Consider the following 20741-nt stretch of genomic DNA (forward strand, 5'->3'; position numbering starts at 1 on the left):
GTTGTGCACATTCTTACCTCTAGACAGGATTTTCTCTTTTGTTGTACAACCTTCTTGTACCAAAGGTCCACCAGGGTGGCTTGTTTTTGCGGTTTGTCCTAGGCTTATTTTGGACTGATACTGCCATTTCTATGCTGTTTGCATGGTCGTACAGGGCTTTTATGTACATCTCCGCATAGGCTTCTGGGTTTTTGGGAGATTGGAAGCTAGCTATACATTCACTTAATATGAGATAGCTTGCTTTATAAAAGTTCTTAAAGGTTTTGGGGTTAGGTGACATCTCTAGCTGTATCTTTATTTCAAGGGAGACCACTTAGTGATCTGATCTAACCAGTGAGGACTTCAGACTCGGGTGGGGGGGTGCAACACTCCCATATTTGGAAGTACCAGGTATGGAATATTTGTACTACTATAGTGAGACTACCAATGCAAATGCCCCAGAGCAGCTAAAGTCGTGAAATCTTTAAGCCTGCATGCTAGTGGTCGTGTACGATTCCAATTAATGGAGGGATAATTAAAAACACCCTTAAATACGGTACTGGGCTGAATAGTAAGTGATTTGAGTAAATTCAGGCATGATAAATGGTCTTCCTAGTTCATGGTGGGTGACCTGTAACTAGCCAGGATATAGTTATTGATTTTTCCTATCTTAGTTGGACATGGAGTAGCTCAATCATCTCATCCTGTTTGACCAGTCTTGAGGTGTGCTTATCCTTTATGTAGATGAACACACTTCCACCTTTTGCCCTTTTATGTGCAGTGGGTGGATGGAACGCGTGAAAAGCATTATAACCATGAATTGCTGGAGTGCATTCCGTGGCTCTGAACCATGTTTCAGTAACTGCACAGGCATCAGCATTCTCCAGGGTGAGAAGTGCTTCTAAAGCATATAGTTTCTTGTTGAGACTCCTAGCACTGAGAAGTAATACCTTCAGCTTACCCTGAGTAGATTTTTCTATGATGGAAGGTTTGTCTGTTTGGCAATGCCTAAAAACGACACTATAGGGGTAGATAATAGTTTTGGCCAGTATCTGAAAGCCTAGTGCTGACAGGCAAAGACCATCCTTAGCAAAGCAGCAAGACCTAACCATCCCAGGCTGACAAATACTGAACCCCTTCAGAATGACACCGGTAGCTAAAAGAATTATTAAAGTCAATCATGTTCTGTTGGTATTGTGCAATCATTCATGGAAACTGTAAAATGCTGCTCAATGCTAGACTCATACCTGCCTGTGACACATTCCGAGAGCTCACTCATGTCTCTCTCTCGTCATATAGTCCAGTGAGTTTAGTCTCAGGTCATTTATGCCCACATGGACTATAACAGTCATAATGGTACTTGGGATTTAGCGATCTGAATGCTTGCGTGATCTGGCGAATCCTGGCCCCTGACAGTCAACTGCAACCTTCTTATCCAGCCTGGTGAGAGGAATATTAATGCGTCTCACAATGAAGTCTCCTATGGCCAAAATATAGGAGTGGAAGATTAAGTTGTTGTGGTGCATGTCACAGACAGCAACCTCAATGACTTTTGCAAAATGAGTGCCTATTAGTCTGGTACAGTGGCCCTTAGGCTTTGATTGTTCAAACAGACCTTGTGAATCATACAGACAAATGAAATGCAATCTGCTAACCATTTTTTAGAGCGTTACCTTAGATACTGATTAGATCCTTGTTTCAGCTTTTTCTTGGAGAAACAGCTGATCTAATTGATAGGTTCTGTCTCCATCATACTAACACAGAGTAATCTATGCACATCTAAGGTGAGTTAACATAGGAGCTCCTTTATTGGAAAAATTGGGAAAGAAAACTGGCAAAACAACTTGTTGGTTCAAGTTAGATTCAGAAGCTGTTTTACGAGGGAAGGCAGAAGGAAGGGTTTGATCTTAATGACGCACATTCTTTATGAAAGGTAAGGGAGCGAGATTTGCCTGTAGTTCTGACACCTATTTAGCAGATGTAATGGCAGCCAGAAAACAGTCTTCTATGAAATACACTTCATATCTACAGAGGCTGCTGGTTTGAAGGGGTTTTGGATTAGAGACTGAAGTAAGGTGGTGGCATCCCAAGGAGAGATTGGATCACAAACTGGGGGACTCAATAAAAGTTTCCTCTAACAAAGGTTATACACACTGAGGGAAGCAATGGAAACACTGGTGAGCCCTATGTGGAAGTTTGAAATGGCTGCCACTTGCACTTTAACCTTGGAATAACTTGACTCAGCCATGAAAAGTTCTGAAAGAAATTCCAAAACTTTTGGTAGAGGTGCTGAAAAATTGTCTAGTCCATTAGAAGAAGCCGAAACACAAAAGCAAAATGGAAGCATTTTTGGTTGTATTTCTTTCAGAAAAGATGTGATAGGATATATACTAAAAGGAAAGGAAGCCTGGCATCTCTGGCTATTAGAATTGGAGAAACCATACAGTTAGCTTTAGGGACTTGTGGCCCAGTAGCAGTGTGAGGAGATCAGAGAATGGATCTAGAATCCATGGTGTGTGAAGGTGAAGATAAAGAAGGGGGAACCATACCTGCCAGGGCCAGAAGGGAGCGATGAGGATTACGCTGATCTTGCACTCCATAGCTTTGTGAATTAACTTTAATGAGAGGAATTGGTGGAATGATGTCAAGGAGACCTGGGGGGCAAGGATGGACTAAGGAATCTCTCAGTGACTGTCCATGTGGAGGAATGATGGCAAAGTAACTTTTGCATTTGTTGTGTAGGTATGAAGCAAAATGGTTGCTGCAAGGTTGGCCCCAGCAGCTGAAAATCTTTGTTGCCACTGGTTTTGCTGAGAGACAACTCTTGAGGCAGTAGTATAGTTCTACTCGGTACGAATCTAAGATGTTGGGTATCCCAGGTATGTGCATTGCTACTAAAAAGTAGTTTGAAGACATCTCCCACTGCCAAATTCTCATGGCTTCTCTACAAAGAGGGCATGATGGGGTTCTACCTTACTTGCTGATGTACTAAACCACTGACATACAGTCGGAGAGTTGCGGATTGGGTGGAGTATTGGAAATCCTTTGGTTTGTCTTTGGGGTTTCTAAAAAGGGTATTGCATAACCACTAGTAATGATTCTTAGCGCCGAGGAATCGGAAGTTATATTTTGCAGGGCTAGAGGGTGTAAGGAGATGCGTCCCTAGACTGCTTCCAGAGTGTAGCAGTCAGCCAATTATCCAGGGACACAGATAAGCTCTCTCAGTGAATAGCCCATGGAAACCTCAATTTTGCGGACAGTCTCTGCCTTATGGGCGATGACCCATGGAATTGCCTCTACCTCTGCCTCTGAGAGGCTTATCCCCAGGAGTGTCCTGGAGAAAACCTTGAGATTTTTTGAAACACATTTTCTTTACTCCTCCGATTCCTGCAGGAAGACTCTCCGTAGAGCTGAAAAAATGGATTCAGATGGCAGACAAGGTCTTATTTATTTATTTACATTTGTTGACTGGAGTGTCCGACTGGACGTAGGTCCATTTTCAGTGGAGACCCGGGGAGAAAAGCTCCACAGTTAAAATAAACAGACAGTTACATTGGATTACATAGCGATTAACAATATAACATAGCAATTACTTACAACATATTTACAGATGAAGAACATAGTACATCAGTAGACAACTAGAATCTATCTGTGAAGTACATAACCAACCTTAACAAATGTTACAATAAGAAGTTCCTGCTGTATAATAAGTACTAGGGCTTATGAGCATCTGAGCTTGCTATAATCAAGGTAGTTAGTGGAGTGGAAAGAAAGGTAGCGGTTGGATGGAGTGGGTGACTTTAGAGTGGGAGTTGCAAGGGCAAAGCCAGCATGTTTTTAGGTGCGCATTTAGTAAAGTTTTGAAGTGGGTGCAGGATGGTACGGAGGTAATTGGGGGTGGGAGGGAGCTCCATAATTTGGCTATGGTGCAAGAGAATAGTGCTTCACCAGCAGAGTTATTGGCTTTAGTGATCTGCAAGTGATTTTTGTTGCTGGATCTTAGTGGTCTGGTGGTGCGATAAGGTTGGAGTGGATTCTGGAGGGATGGGACATTTAGTGGATGGTTCACTAGTTTGTGGGCGAGTGAGAGTTGATACCATTGAAGGAGGTGAGGGAGTTCAAGCCAGCCCACTTCAGCAAGTGAGACAGTGGCGACTACGGTAGGATGCCCTTGTGGCGAATTTGGCGATTTTGTTGTAGCAGACCTCTAGCTTGCTTAGATCGATATATATTGGAGAGGCATAAAGTAGGGTGAAGATAAAGTGGGAATTTGCTATTGAAATCTTTGCTACTTTGGTGAGAAGTTGCTTATTTCTGTATAACGCTCCTAGTTTTTTTGTGGACATCTTTTATGGTCATGGATATGGGAATGTCAAATTTTAGTTTATCATCTATTTCCACTCCTAACAATTTGGTGTGTTCAGTTGGGTATATAGTGGCGTTGTCTTTTGCTGTGATGTTAAAGTGAGAGTTGCTTTGAGTATGTTTGGTGAGTTGGAAGAGGAGTAGTTTAGTTTTGTTTGGGTTGAGTATTAATTGGGCATCGGATAGCCAAGTTTCAACAGAGGAAAAGGCTTCCTGCGTAACTTTTTGCAGTCTGGGTAGGGACTGGGCTGGGCAGATGATGGTTGAGTCATCTGCGTATTGTATACGAGTGTGCCATGTTTGGTGGCAGAGGCTAGATTATTGGTGAAAACAAAGAGTAGGGGCCCAAGGATGGATCCTTGGGGAACCCCTATGGAGACGGGTAGTTGGGGAGATATGTCATTCTGCCATACAACGGATTGTTGGCGGTCAGACAGGTAACTCTGAAACCAGTTGGTGTCTGATTGAGAGAAGGATAGGTTATTGAGGACAGAGATAAGTTGTTTGTGTGGGACCATGTCAAATGCTTTAGGTAGGTCTAGGAAAGTAGCAGAGGAGAGATAGCCATTGTTTTTATGCTGAAGGATAGTGTTAATAAAGGAGAGTAAGGCAGTGGTGGTGCTATGGTTTGGTCAGAAACCATGCTGAGTATTGGAAAGGAGGTTGTTAGTAAGGAGGTAGTCCAAGACCTGAGAGAGTGTATGCATCTCTCTAGTATTTTGGAGAGTGGAGAGAGAATAGCTATGGGGCGGTAATTGGTTAGTTCTGTGGAGGGTCTGCCTTTGTGGAGGGGAATTATATGTGATACTTTCCACAGTGTGGGAACGTAACTTTCTGACAGAGATCAATTAATCAAGATGGATACTGGGTAGGCCAGAGCATCAGCTGCGATTTGTAGGTATTCACTTGGGAGGTTGCCTGCTGCTAATTTGCTGGGCTTAAGTTTAGTTAAGAGTTTTTTTATGTTGGAGGTAGGTACAGGAGAAAAAGAGAAGGCAGTGGAGAGATTACAAGTTGAAGGTGTGGGTTGGAGGGGAGGGGGGTTGTGTTGTTTAGCTAGTGATAGTATGGTTTGTGTGAAGTGTGTGTTGAATGAGGTAGCAATATTTTCTGAGGAGTGAGGGATGTTAGGAGGAGGGATAATGACTTTACCTGGGTGGAGGATGGAGTTTATGGAGGACCAGAATTGTTTGGGGCTGTGTTGGGAGGAGTCTAGGGCAGACTGGTAGTATTGAAATTTGTCCTGTTTTATTAGCTTTTTGAGTCTGTTGCGTACTTCTAGGAATTTCTGTCTAGTTGAGGGGGTTTTGGTTTTGCGCCAGTGCTCCCAGGCTTTATCCCTGTTTTTCATTTCTGACTTAGTGGTTTTCTGTAACCATGGGGAGGGTTGTGCTTTGGTTCTGGAAAGTCTTATGGGGGCATGGTAATTAAGGATGCTCAGGAAGGTAGTATTAAAAAATTCAACTGCGTCATCAAGACTGAGGTAGAGGATGCCAGTTACATTCTTTGTGGGATAAGATGAATGTGAGTGGGTTAAAGTTTAGTTTTTTACGTATTTGACAGTAGATGACAGGTTTAGCTTGGTATAGGTATTTTTTGAGTAGGAATGTTGGGGAGTGATCACTGATGCTATCCGATAAGCAGCCTGTTGTATATGACTGGGGGTTCTTACTGACTAGTATCCAATCCAGGGTAGTGTACTTGTTGGGAGTTTTTATTTATCCTGGTTGGCGACTGGACTAGTTGGAAGAAGCCATGAAGGTTTACATGATGGGTTGGATGGTTGCCAGAACAGGATTGCCAGTCAATATTGAAATCACCTAAAATTATAGTTTCTTGGGGGAGATGGTGGGTAGACCAGCTGAGGAGGTTTTCTAGTGGAGGGATGTTTTGGCCAGGTGGGAAGTAACATCCAATTATGTTGATGGTTTTGTTTTGAGGTTGGTATACATTACTTCTTCATTGCCTATTTGTGGAGCTGATGATTTTAAGATCTGGATGTTTAGATGCCGTTTAAATATTATAGCTACACCGCCTCCTTTCTTGTTTAGCCGGTCTACTCTTAGTATGCCGTAACTTGTAGGGAGTATTTGCTCACTGGTAATGTGAGGTTTTAGCCAGGTTTCTGTCAGGATGACTATATCTGGGGAGTACAAGTATATGGTGGCATGGAGTTCATGAACTTTGTTGGATATACTTCTAATATTTAGGCTTAGCAGAAGGAAGTCACTTGGCTTTCTATTGGCTGTAATATAGGAGAAGTTGTGGTTTCTAGTCTGATTACGAGGATTGGGGTTGGAGATGGTAGAGCCAGTCTTACCATCCTACTCGCTCCTTGTAAACATATTCTTGACTTTTGGTCCAAATAAAAGAGCGCCATCATAGGGAGCATTTATGAAGGATGTCTTAACGCTTTCTGCAAATTCAGAGTCACACTCAGGTATGACGCTGCATAGTAATATCTGTGCCTGTTGCTCGGGCTGCACCATTTGCTGCATTAAACAGTCTCATGGCAACATTTGATGATGACTAAGGTAGACAAACTTGCTATGCACAGTTTTTTGGATATCTAATTGTAATTTACCCCCAGGGAATTTGACAGTTCTTAATTAAATCCCTCTGGAAATGTGAGCAGTGAGCCATGTAGAGCAGTGCTTGAAGAGAAAATGTGGCTGAAGCATAAGTCCATTTCCCCAGTCTGTCCGACCACCTTCACTCTCTGTTAGGGGAAAGACAGAGGACCGCTATTCTGACACTTCCTTTTTTTGCAGTTACTGCTACCACCATGGCATCTACAGCGGGACCCTTTGCCCAATGTGGGGCAACTATAATTCTGCCTGGTATCTTTGGGATGGTCTCTACCACATGTGGCTCCTTCCAATTTTTTGAATAACGAGGTCGACTAAGGCATCAGGAGGAGGGACCGCCCAGGACACTGAAGGGCCACACCGAAAGCCTTAGAGAAACACTGATTCATCAGAAGGAGGAGTTTCAGTGGAGACCCCCCCCCCCTTTGTTTCATCAATTTGAGGAAGTCTCCAACAGAGACGTCTTTGGGAGGGGGGGGGGCCTTCTCCTTCATTCAAGTGTTTGCTGTGACACACTCAGGAAAGGAGTCAATATGCCTCCTGTTAAAAGTCCTCTTCCAGGAATGTGCCTTGGGACTCCTGAGGCAGAAACAGAATTGGATGAGAGTCTAACGTAGTGTAGTCTTGAAGCAGTAGGTATCCGTCTGTCCACATCTACCAGAATGAGAGGACGTAGAAGCCATCTTCAGAGGAAGTCTGGATGGAACCAAACTGAGCATGTACCAGATGTCTTGGTCCAGCCAAGGTCCGCTCCACAGCCTCGAAAGCCAAAAACCAAAAAAGAGCAGCCTAACAGTAGCCCTCTCGATTCCACAGCTGATGGCTTCGAGGAAGACCTCGGAACCCAGCTGTCCAATGCCAAAGTACCAAGTGGTAGGGACCACTTTGAAAACCTCAATGACAACTTCACTGTAAGAGCTCTGACACAGGCAAACACGGGCTTTGGGACTCCACTCAGAGTGTATTGGTGTCAAGTGAGTAAGGGAAGCTGTCAAAGCCGAAGTCTCCAGGGCCATCAACTCCGAAGCTGGCATTGCATGGAGGCCGGATCAAGCATACACCAACTCCCAAGAAAGGAGACGGCAGAGAAAGCTGAACAGATTGAGTGGTAGGGCCTGATCCCAGTCTTTTCTTCGGTAACAAAGCCAGGATGACTCCCAGCTGAGCCAGAGTTCTCAAGAACTTACTCATCATTTGGCAGATATCAAACTCTGTGAGGTTCCTAGTAGCTCAACCAGATCTCAAGAATGTGGCTAGCAAAGCAGACCTCAAAGGTAATTTTTGCAATACTAGTGAGTGAAACCTAGGGCTGATGGGTCTGGGTGAAAAAAAAGTCTTTGGGGATGTACACTTACCATAAATGTAGACAGAGTGTATTCACTGTTGCAGTCATCGCATTTGGGTTATCTGTCTGCAGGTAGCCCTCAGTTGGCCTGAATACCAGAGTCGTGGGATTTCTGTGTCGGATGCTGTCGCTTCTTCCATGACGTCAGGTCGTCACGGGTATAAAACATGCAGCTGATGCCATTACATCAATTTTTCTTGCCCCAGATGTCAGGTGCCCCCAAAAATAGGAAGCAATTACATGGTATGGAACATGGAACATCCCCAGCAAAAAACAAACACGCATGATATAAGAAATGCCAAACAACAAAGATGGGTAGAAGTAAAGATAAGTCAGGGGGCTGTAGGGAGGGTAACCAGGACTGCAACAGTGAATACACTCGAACATCTACATTTACGTTAAGTGTACACAACTGTACTATGTTCTTCACGTTTCACTGTTGCAGTCATCACATTTGGGTTGATTATCAAAGCCAAGGAAGGGTGGAGGTAGTTAAGAAGCATTAGGGCTGGCAATCAGGCCCTGTAAGACTGCTGTGGCAAATCCAGCTCTGGATTTAGAAAAGATAGGCAAGTGGTAATGCCTGGTGAAAGTGTGTACAGAGCTCCAGGTTGCAGCTTCCAGGATGTCCCTGGTAGGGACTCCCCTGAGGAATGCTGTAGAGGGTGATGTAGCCCTGGTGGAATGCGTTCTGATCCCCTGTGGGGGTAGGTTTCCCATAGTGCTTGTAGCAGAAATGGATACAGTGCGCTATCCATTTAGAAATAGTTTACTTTGAAATGGCCTTGCCCTCTGCCCCTACAGCAAAGCTGACTAGCAGCTACTCAGATATTCTGAAAGAACACAAAACTGAAAACTGGTTGCAGGAAGGAAGGCACCAAGCAGTTTAATCCAAAATGAAGCACTTTTTGTCACAGTAAATACTGTGACTTCTTCAGATAACACACATTTAGACACACCCACATGCAAAACCCAACCCCTAACCCTACAGAAGAAACAATACTAAATGTACAATTAATACATACTTTACATGAAATTAAAAAGTCTTACTAGATAGGGTTTTAGGTATAGAATTAATGTAAAGTATGTATTAATTGTACATAAGATCTTAAAAATCAACAATAGTAGGAATGAACATGGGTTTACCATGTCATTTTAGTATTTTAGATTTTTGACACTTAAAGTACAAAACCTTTGTAGGTATTTTATGGTATACAAGAACATTTAGTATTATTTCTTCTGTAGGGTTAGGGTTTGAGTTTTGCATGTGGGTGTATCTAAATGTGTTTGTGACTTGTAGTCTTTAGAAACTGTAGTTCTTATGTTGTGTGTTTGGTGCCTTCCTTCCTGCATCCAGTTTTCAGTTTTGTATTCTTTCATCGGCTTGTGTCAGATATTCTGAAAGGCTTAGTCCTGTCCAGATAGAACCTGAGCTGCCTGTGCACATCCAGGGAGTGCAGGATCCTTTCACCTTTATTCTGAGGATTAGGGAAAAAAGTAGGCAAATTAATGGATTGGTTTATAGGTTCATAGGTAGGTACTAAGCTATCGGCCCAAAGGCCTATGTATGCCTAGCCAACAAGATTCCCTGGCTTACGCCACCCAAGAAAGTTATTTTCCTGCGACACTGTTGAGCAGAGACACAGAAGTGATCCCAGAGGTGTATTTCCTATTTCCCATCCACTCAAGATTTTTTTTGAGTGCTAATGAAGAACTTTGCTTGACATAGATGGGTAGCCTGTTCCAGAGTATGGGAAATCTCTGGGACAGAAATCTATCCCTCCAGCATGTCCTGTTTATTGTGGTGACAAGATTTAGGTCCCTAGAGCATGTAGCTCGGAGGGATTGGTATTTCTTTAGGTGTAGTATGTCCAACAGCTCTGGGTATGACATAGCTTTATATGTTAGGCAGAGATCACCTCAGAGCAGGCAATATGCTACGGAGTAAAACTGGAGTTTTTTGAGACCGTCAGTGTAGGGCGCATTTGTTTGAGGCCAGTAATCCTCTTTGTGAGGTACTTCTGTAGCCTTTCCAGCTGCTGCAGATGTCTTGTGAGGTACATTCCAAAAGGGGCGTTGTACTCTATAATGGGTCTAATGAGTGTCGAGTAGAAGGGAACAATGACCTCTTTTTTCCTGGATAACAACCCTTTTATGATTAGGTGTGCCACGTAGGAGGACTTCCTGACTACTGTGGCGATGTGACCATCAATGGAGAGACTACTGGCCACCTGGGTCCCAAGGTCTCATCACACATTCGGTGTTAAGTGGAAGGCTGCCTACGTGGTAGTTCATGGGTACAGTTTTTTTACCAAAGGGGATGACACTGCACTTTTTGGCATTGAGCTTGAGGCCATGGCTTTGACACCAGGCATCTGTCTCAGCAAGGCCCTTCTGTAGGATGTCCACACCATTTGGGGACTTGACTATGGCTCCTAGTTTGCGGTCATCTGCGAACTTCGTTAGCCAGAGGCCTTCTGTGTTAGTCTGTACTTCAGAGAAGTAGATACCAAACAGGAGTGGTCCCAGGACTGAACCCTGTGGTACTCCACTTGTTACTGGTTTGAGGTCAGATTTAGAGTCCGCAACTTTTACAGTGTGGGTTCTGTCAGTGAGCCAGTTGGCAACCCATCTTGTGACGTAGAAATTTATACCTAGTTTAGTGAGTTTAGCTATAATTCCAGAATGGGGGATGGTGTCGAAAGCCTTGGAGAGGTCAAGATAGGCTGTGTGAACCACCTTACCCTTATCTACGGCTTTGATGACTGCCTCAATGAAGTCGATTAGGTTCAGGAGGCAAGATCTGCCTTTCACAAACCCAAACTGGGTGGGATCCAGAGTTTGGAGGTTACCAATGTCTTTGTTTAGGAGTTGTATGATGATACATTCCATGGCCTTGCAGACTAGGCTCGTCAGGCTAATAGGGTAATAGTTCCCGGGATCAGTGGTGGCTCCCCCTTTGCGGAGTGGGATAACTGTTGCTGTGCGCCATTCAGTGGGCACAAAGCCTGATGCGAGGTGATTACTGAACATGGTGCTTAGGTGGCGAGCCAGTTCGTTCTGAAGTTCGTGTAAAACGCAGCCTGGGATATTGTCCGGTCCCATGGATGCTGTATTTTTGGCTTTAGAGAGTGCAGCTTTTACCTGTGTAGTTGTGATTACAGGGACTCTGCATTCTTCCTGTATAGATATGGGCCCCTCAGCCACACTAGATACCACCTTGGGCATAAACGATGGGTTAGTCCTGAGGTAGACCCAGTCCACATGGAAGAAAAAGTACAGTTTTGTACCTACCATAAATGTAGATGTCCGAGAGGAATGCATCTGCAGTCTTAACAAATGGGTTGTCCTGTCGTCAGGCAGCCCTTCGGTCGGCCGGATTCCAAAGTCTGGGTCTGGCTTCGGCTGGTGTCGCACTTCACCCGACGTCATCGCGGCAGTTCTTCGGGTCTAAAGGCATCAGCCGATGCCATTTTCCTCCGTGTTTCTTGCCCCAGATGCCAGGTGCCCTCTTTGTTGGCTAAATTTGGATAAATGTCAAAGTTTCCAAATAGTAGAGAGCAAACACACAAAATAAACATGTATGTACATATATACAAACAAATACACCATAACAGATCCCCCCCAAGCTAGCTGAAGATTGGTAAGTACCCTAGGAGTACCTCAGAGGGGAAGGAGGGTGGGTAATCCTGACTGCAGATGCATTCCTCTCGGACATCTACATTTATGGTAGGTACAAAACTGTACTATGTCCTTCAAGGATGCATCTGCAGTCTTAACAAATGGGTAGAATACCATAGCTAAACTAGGGAGGAGGAAATGAGAATAGATTATGGTGTAGTCAGGATCCCTTGCAAAACAGCAGTGGCAAAGCCAGCACGGGATCTAGAGTATAGAGGTAAGTTATAATGCTTGGCAAATGTATGCACGGAGGTCCAAGTAGCAGCCTCTATAATGTCCTTGGTAGCCACTCCTCGTAAGAAAGCTGTGGTAGTGGCTGTGGCCCTTGTGGAGTGAGGCCTGATGTTCTCTGGAGTTTTCTTTCCATGGTAGGAGTAACAAAGTCTAATGCAATTTCCTATCCATTTGGAGATTGTCTGTTTAGAAATTGGTTTTCCTTCTTTTCCTGTTGCATAAGCTACCAGAAGCTGGTCAGTTTTTCTATTGTTTTTTGTCCTGTCCAGGTAGTAGCGTAATTGCCTGTGTACATCCAAGGTATGTAAGAGCTTTTCTCCCCTGTTCTGTAGATTGGGGAAGAATGTAGGAAGGTGGATAGCCTGATTTAAAGAGACTCTGGATACCACCTTAGGCATAAATGCAGGATTTGTTCTCATGGACACTATCTTGATGAAAGATCAGGAAGGGTTGTACTGCCATTAATGCTTGTAGTTCAGAGACCCTTCTTGCTGAAGTTATTGCCAGCAGGAAAGCAGTCTTCCAGGATAAGTATTGCAAGTCTGCTGTAGCTGCTGGCTCGAAAGGAGGTAGAGTCAGTTTTTCTAGCACAAAGTTCAAGTCCCATGCTGGCAATGGAGGTTTCCTGGGAGGTTTTACATTTTTAATTCCCCTCAGAAACTGTCTGAGCAGAGGATGCAAGAAGACAGGAGGATCCAAGCTGTATTGTGCTGAAATAGCTGATGCACGTATCTTGATGGAGGAATAGGACAGGCCTGTGTGGTAGAGCTCAGCCAAGTACTCCAGGATGTTGGCTATGTTCACCAGTGTCACGTCTTGCCCTTTTGCAGCACTCCAGATGAGATATCTTTTCCATTTTGCTGCATAATTCTTTCTTGTTGAAGGTCTACGAGCCTCCAGGATTATGTCCTTAACCCTTTGGGATAAATTTGGGTTAATTTCTGTCATGTAATGTTCCAGGCAGTTAGCTGCAGAGCTTTTAGGCTTGGATGCAGAATGTTGTAGTTGTTCTGTGTCAGCAGTAATGGGATCAGGGGTAGTTTCCATATTTGTTCCCGGGACATGCTCCTCAGTAGTGGGTACCAATGTTGTCTTGGCCAGTCTGGGGCTATCAGAATGATCCTCGGACGTTCCTCTTTGATCTTGAGAAGCACCTTGTGCATCAAAGGAAGTGGTGGGAATGCGTATGCGGTCAGGCTTTTCCAACTGAAGGATAGGGAGTCCACCTTCCAAGCAAGTGGGTGGTAAGTCCTTGTGCAGAATTTCTTCAACTGGTGATTGTATGGGGATGCAAACAAGTCTATTTGTGGTAATCCCCATTTGCTTGTGATGGCTTTGAAGATGTCCGGATGCAGCATCCATTCGTGGGCATCTGTTGTAGTTCTGCTTAATATGTCTGCTAGAATGTTTTCCTTCCCTGGTACATAAATTGCCTGTAACTGAAGGTTGTAACTCAGAGCCATATCCCATAGGTCTAGTGCCAGGTGGCATAGGGGGTATGAGTGTGTGCCTCCCTGTTTGTTGATGTACCACATAACTGTGGTGTTGTCTGTCCTTATCAACAGCTGGCCTTCGTGGAGAAGAGGTCTGAATGCCTGGATTGCCAATTTTACTGCCATCATTTCTTTTAGATTTATGTGCAGATGCAGTTGGTCTTGAGTCCATAGGCCTTGAATGCACTTGTCCATCATGTGTGCCCCCCAACCGAGGTCTGAGGCATCTGTCGTGATAGTTTGTCTTGGATGACTTTTGCTGAAGGGCAGTCCTGTGTTTGATTGACAGGCCTGAGCCCACCATAAGAACTCTTGCTTCAGGCATGGGATCATTGGAATTTTGGTTTCCAGGCTGTGCTTGTGCTGAGACCACAAATTCTTTAGGTACCACTGTAGCTTTCTCATATGAAGCCTGGCATGAGGGACCAGAATTATGCAGGATGCCATGAAGCCTAGAGCTTGTAACACTTTTCTTGCAGTTAGATGGCTCTGCTTTGTTAATGCCAAGAAATAGAGAGAGGAAGTTGTTCTTTCTTTTCTGCAGTTAGAAATGCCATTTGTTTTGATGTGTCCAGTTCTGCACCCAGAAAGGTTATTATTTGGGATGGAATCAGCCTTGACTTTTTTGTATTGACTGTGTATCCCAGGGCTTGTAGCAGGTAGATGACTCTTTGTAAGTCTTCTGTTAATTTGTTTTTGTTGTCCGCTTGTATCAGGCAGTCGTCCAGGTAGGGATAGATTTGAATTCCCTGAAGTCTGCAATGAGCGATTACTGATGCCAGGCATTTCGTGAACACTCTGGGCAGTAGATAAGCCAAAGGGCAATGCTGAGAAATGATAATGCTCTGATCCTGCAAGAAATCTGAGGTATCTTCTGCAAATTGGTCTTATGGGGACGTGCAGGTATGCCTCCTTGAGATCTAGAGTTACCAGCCAAGACTCCTTGCCCAGCATGGGAAGAAGCTGCTGTAGAGTCAGCATTTTGAATTTTGGAACAATGAGGAATGTGTTTAGAGCGGACAGATCTAGAATAGGCCTCCATTTGTTTTGTTTTCTTGGTACCAGGAAGAGCCTGGAGTAAAATCCCTTCCCTTGCTCCATAGATGGTACCTTTTCCACAGCTCTCATTCTTAATAATTGAGATATTTGTTTTAGAGCTTCTGCCCTTTGAGTAGGTGGTAGGTTTGGCATTCCTCTCTTTCCTGGTAGAGTATGGAAATGGAACCTGTAACCTTGGTCTATAGTTTGCAAAATCCATTTTTCTCTTGTAATGCAGTGCCAGTTTCTTGGAAATAAGGTTAGCTTTCCGCCTAAGGGTGCTTCTAGTTGTTCCCTGGTAGGCGGTGCCACCGCCAAGTCACTGTGATTGAGTTGTTGTAGTGGTGGTGGCTGTATCCGTGCCTCGTTGGTTGTTAACCTGCCACTGGCGACCCCTGTAGGCACCTCTGGATTGGTTTCTGCCTCTAGAGTGCCTATTCCTGCCTCTTTGTGCCTTAGAGGACTCCGGAAAGGACCAATTCTTGGAGGGCCAATTCCTGCTAAACCTAGGAGGTTGAACTTGTAAGAAGTCTTTTACTGTTTGCACAGATTTTGCTTTCTCTTCCATCTTTTTCAGAACCTGCTGTGCGGGGGCACCAAATAAACTGACCTTGTCCATAGGTGCATCCAAAAGCTTAGATTTGACATGGTCTGGTAATGCCTGTTCTTTCAACCATGCATGCCTCCTGATAACTGTGCCCGTCATGGCTGATCTAAAGGAAGCCTCCAGTGCATCATAGCCACATTTTAAAGAATGGTTACTAACTTGCTGAATGTTATGTAACATTTCTTGAACATACTTTTTATCTAAAGATTCTTCAGAGGACAGCTTTTTAGTCAACTGGTCAAGCATAAACTCTTGATATTGAATCATATGAAATTGGCAGCTCAAAGCTCTAGCTGACAAAGTAGCAGAGGTGTAAACTTTTTTACCCCATCTCTCTAAGGACCTGGATTCCCTTTCAGAGAAGAGGGGGTTTTTAGAAGAAGTAGCTGCTACAGCTTTAGGGCCCTGGGAGATAGTCTCTGGATCTGCAAAAGGGGCCTTATATAAGTGGTGATGAGTGTCCGGGACTCTGTAGTACCTATCTGGTTTAGCAGGAGCCGGAGGTAAAGTATCAGGAGAGGTGCAAGCATTATTAAATGCATCATCAACAACAGATAGAACTGGAGGAATAGCTAAAGGCCTATGCTGTGGTAAGTGTAGAAAGATCCTAAGCCTTTTTCTTGAGTCTGAGAAATCTTGGCCCTGCCACTGAAATTGTTCCCTCATAGCATGCAAGGTTTCCCAAAGGAAAATTCCTCAGGAGGAGAGGCTGAAGGGATGGACTCCTCAGCATCGGAGTCTTCGTAAGGAGAATAAGAAGCCTCAGGAGGATCTGAATGTTCTGAATCATCAGAAGAATCATCTGTGGCTACTGGCTCAGGGGGCTCTGCTCTAGGCCTCTTTTCTGGAGGAGGGAGAGAGGCCCTGTCTGGATGAGGCTGGGATCCACGGATTAAAGTTATGAGATCCTGTGCCAAAGAAAGCATATGGGAGCTGGTGCTGGGCCTGTGAGAGGGGGGCTTGGCAGGCACAGGTTTGGAAGTTTTGGCTGCTTTAGCCCTGGCAAAGGCCTTAATAGACATAGCTGGAGGAGGCCTAGCAGCTCCACGTGCAGGAGTAGAAATATCTAGTGGAATGGTGTCTGATAACTCCTGTGAAATCGCAACAGAAGGCTGGATTTCAGAAGCCGTTTCTACCAGAATAGAAGAGGCCTCGGTAGAAGGCAAGTTATCGGCTGAGGAAAGAACCGCTTGCTCGGTTTCGGCCGAAACAGAGACACTCGTGGATTGCTTAGCCGCGGTTTCAGCCGAAGCCGCGGACCGCGAGTGTCGGTCCTTTTCTTTGCGTTTTTTAGTTATTTGCGTAGTCGGAGGATCCGACGGCATAATGTAGGCAAAATCGGAGCCGAAAATCTGTTCAGCAAAATCAGAGCGACGTCTAAGCGTCCGCTGGTTAAAAGAAGCACAGGCTAGACAAGCTGCTACGTCGTGGTCTGGGCCTAAACAATGTATGCAATAGGAGTGGAAATCTTTATGAGGTATTTGTTTCCCACAAGATAAACAGTTATTAACTTTCTCTGACATCGGCTGAGGCAAGAAAGAGTCCCCAACGGGGTACTTAGCTTTATAGAAGTCTTCGAAGTAGTATTCGGTAGTAGTAATCTCTGGATCTGACCGACCGGCACTTGCGAACAGCTTCTGCTTCGGGCGCCACGCGGCAAGAAAGACGGAGGAAAATGGCGTCAGCTGATGCCTTTATACCCGAAGAACTGCCGCGATGACGTCGGGTGAAGTGCGACACCAGCCGAAGCCAGACCCAGACTTTGGAATCCGGCCGACCGAAGGGCTGCCTGACGACAGGACAACCCATTTGTTAAGACTGCAGATGCATCCTTGAAGGACATCGAAGGGTTCCATGGCCATAAGAGCCTGCAATTCAGAAACTCTTCTTTCTGAAGTGATGGCTAGAGGTAAAGCTGTTTTCCACGAGAAAAATTTCAACTCAGCTGTGGCAGCAGGTTCAAAGGGCGGAAGCATGAGCTTTTCCAGTACAAAGTTAAGGTCCCAGGCAGGAGTGGGAGCTCTCCTGGGGGGGTCTTAAATTCTTGGCTCCTCTCAGGAACTGTTTGAGCAGAGGATGAGAAAAAAGGGGTGGCTCAGTATTATAATGAGCTGAGATGGCAGAGGCATGGAGCTTAATTGAAGAGAAGGATAGGCCTTTGTGGAGCATTTCTGCTAAGTAATCTAGTATATGAGGTAAGTTGGGCACAGTTGTGTCCATTCCCTGAGACTGGCTCCAGGAGCAGTATCTTTTCCACTATTCCGAATAGGATTTTCTCGTACTAGGCCTCCTTGCCTCAAGAATGATATCCAGCACTTGCTTACTGAGAGTTGCTGGAGAAGAATTCAGTGGATGAGCCAGGCTGCTAGGTTCAGGGTCTGTAGCTGAGTGTGCAGAATCTGGTCCGCCTGCTGGGACAGCAGGGAAGGGGTCTGAGGCAGGTGCCATGGTGGCAGCATTGTCAGGATGCGCAAAAGAGGGTACCAGTGCTGGCATGGCCAGTCTGGTGCAATCAGGATAGTTGTTGGCTTGTCCTGTTTGATCTTTAGTAGAACCTTCGAGAGGAGGGGCAGAGGGGGAAAGGCATAGATTGAGAGGTTTTCCCAGGTGAAGGACAGGGCATTCACTTTCCAAGCTTGGCTGTGGGGAGTTCTGGTGCAACATTTGCTCAATCGATAGTTCTAAGGGGAAGCAAAAAGGTCCACCTCGTGTCCCCCACCTGTGCCTCAAAGCTTGAATATTTTGGGTTCCAGTTTCCACTTGTGTGGGTCCAAAAGATTTCTGCTTAAGTCGTTTGCCTGGCAGGAATTGAGCTTGCAGGTGCACTTGGCTGCTCAAGGCTGTGTTCCTCAGAGCCATGGCTAATCTGCAGAATGGGTAGGAATGGGTTCCCCCCTGCTTGTTTATGTACCACATAACTGTGGTGTTGTCTGTCTTTACCAATAGTTGTCCTGGAAGAACAAGGCCTTTGAAGTCTGTCAGAGCATTCTGTACAGCTAACATTTCTTTTTGACGGATATGCAGGTGCATTTGCTTTGGGTTCCACTTGCCCTGAATGCACTGCCCTATGTGAGCCCCCCATGCATAGTCTGATAAGTCTGTTAGGGTTTGGGTGTCAGGTGGTAGAGTGAAAGGGAGTCCCTTGTTGTGGTTGCAGGCCTCTGCCCACCAAAGCAACTCTGTCCTTATGCAAGGAATGACAGGAATCGTTTCCAGGTCCAAAGAATGTTGACACCAAAGACTATTTAGGTACCACTGAAGTTTCCTCATGTGCAGTCTTGCATATGGAATCAATAGAATACAAGATGCCATGAACCCCAGGGCTTGCAGTATTTTTCTTGCAGATGGCCAGGTTTTGGTGGCCAGTAGATTGAAGCAGTTTTAAAATAAATTTGTTTATTTGGAGTGAGGAATGCCATCTGGGAAGTTGTGTTCAAGTTTGCTCTCAGGAATACAACCTGTTGGCTGGGTAGCAGCTGTGACTTCTTTTCGTTGATGGTGTACCCCAGTGAAGTTAGAAGTCTCTCTACAAATGCCAAGTGCTGTAGGAGCAAGTCCTGACTGTCTGCCTGAATCAGGCAATCGTCTAAGTATGGGTAAATCAGAAGGCTTTTCTGCCTGCAATATGCAATGGCTGGAGCTTGGCACTTTGTGAATACCCTGGGCACAGGAGATAAGCCAAAGGGAAGTACAGAGAACTGATGGTGCATAGAGCCTGCTCTGAAGCGTAGGCATTTCCTGCAAGATTCCCTTATGGGGATGTGCAGATGGGCTTCTTTTAAGTCTAGAGTTGCTAGCCAGGAGTCCTTGGCTAGCATAGGAAGCAGGTGTTGGAGAGTTAGCATTTTGAATTTTGGAATGACCAGAAAGGTGTTGAGAATAGACAGATCCAGGATACGACGCCAAGAGTTTTCTTTTCTGGGAACCAGAAACAGTCTGGAATAAAAACCTTGTCCCTTTTGTTCTGCTGGGACAGGCTGAATAGCCTTGATGCTAAGAAGAGAAAGTACTTGCTTTTGGGCCTCTGCCCACTGGTTTGGGGGGAGGTCTGGCCATCCACTTAGGGTTAGGAGCGAGTGGAAGTGGAATCTGTATCCCTGGGAAACAAATGTTTAAGATCCATCTGTCTTGGGTAATGTATTCCCAGTTTTTGGCATGCAGGGCAAGTTTCCCTCCTAAAGGTGCAAGGCTTGGAAGAGGTAAGGATAAGTCATTGTGCCATTTTACCATAGGATGGTGGTTTACTACTCCCTGTTTTGGATGTGGGAGCAGTCCATTGCTTACATCTGTGCAGAACCGGAGACTGAAGTCTTGGTGGTCTGCTGCCCCTGGGCTTGGACTGAAGGCCTGGAAGGGACTGGAAAAGTCCAGTTATCTGAAGGCCAATGCCTACTGAATCTAGATGGCTGTACTTGTAAGAGATCTTTAACAGTTTGCATAGATTTAGCTTTCTCCTCCATTCTTTTGAGGACATCTTCTGCTTTATTATCAAATAAACGCTCTTGGTTTAATGGTGCATCCAGTAACTTTGCTTTGACATGATCTGGCAAGTTTTGTTCCTTAAGCCAAGCATGCCTAAGAACAGACCCAGTGACTGCAGCCCTGCAAGATGCTTCTGAGGCATCAAACCCACATTGCAAAGTATATTTACCAACTTGGTTAGCAGAATGCATTAACTCTTGTAAATCTTTGTGTTCTGCACAATCAGTAATCAACATCATTCTCTGTTTAATTAGCTCCATAATATGCTGCTAATGCTTTAATATATGAAACTGGCAATTTAAGGCCCTAATGGCAAGAGTAGCAGAGGTGTATACCTTATTACCCAATCTGTCTAAAGCCCTAAAATCCCTGTCCGAAGGGGTAGGATTTTTGGCAGTTATAGCCTTAATGCCTTTAGGTCCCTGGGAAATGGTCTCTGGATCTGCAGTAGGATTCTTAAAAAGGAATTTGAGAGAGTCAGGTACTCTATAGTACCTATCAGGTTTCCTGGGAGCTGGAGGCAAAGTATCAGGGGGTAAGGCTGGATTCCAAGAAGACCTCATCTACAATTTCCGGAACAGGTGGGATAGCTAGAGGCCTGTGCGGAGGCAAGTTTAAAAATTCCCCGAGTCTCTTTTTGGACTGAGTGTAGTCCTGGCTCTCCCAGAGGAAATGCTCTTCCCCAAGGGTATATGCAAGGTTTCACCAAAAGAAAAATCTTCTGGAGGGGGAAGCAGAGGGAATGGAATCCTCTGCATCCGAATCCTCATAGGTAGATAAGGGTATATCCTGGTAGTTAGAAGGATCAGAGATATCAGATTCCTGATCAGAAGAATCAGAAGGAAAATCCGTTCTTGATCTCTGAGGGGGAAGGCTGACTTCCCGTAATTAAAGGTAATGAGGTCTTCAGCCATTCTAAACATTTGTTT

Source organism: Protopterus annectens, chromosome 3.part1, assembly GCF_019279795.1.
Source record: "Protopterus annectens isolate FY-2018-M chromosome 3.part1, PAN1.0, whole genome shotgun sequence".
Classification (NCBI taxonomy): domain Eukaryota; kingdom Metazoa; phylum Chordata; order Ceratodontiformes; family Protopteridae; genus Protopterus; species Protopterus annectens.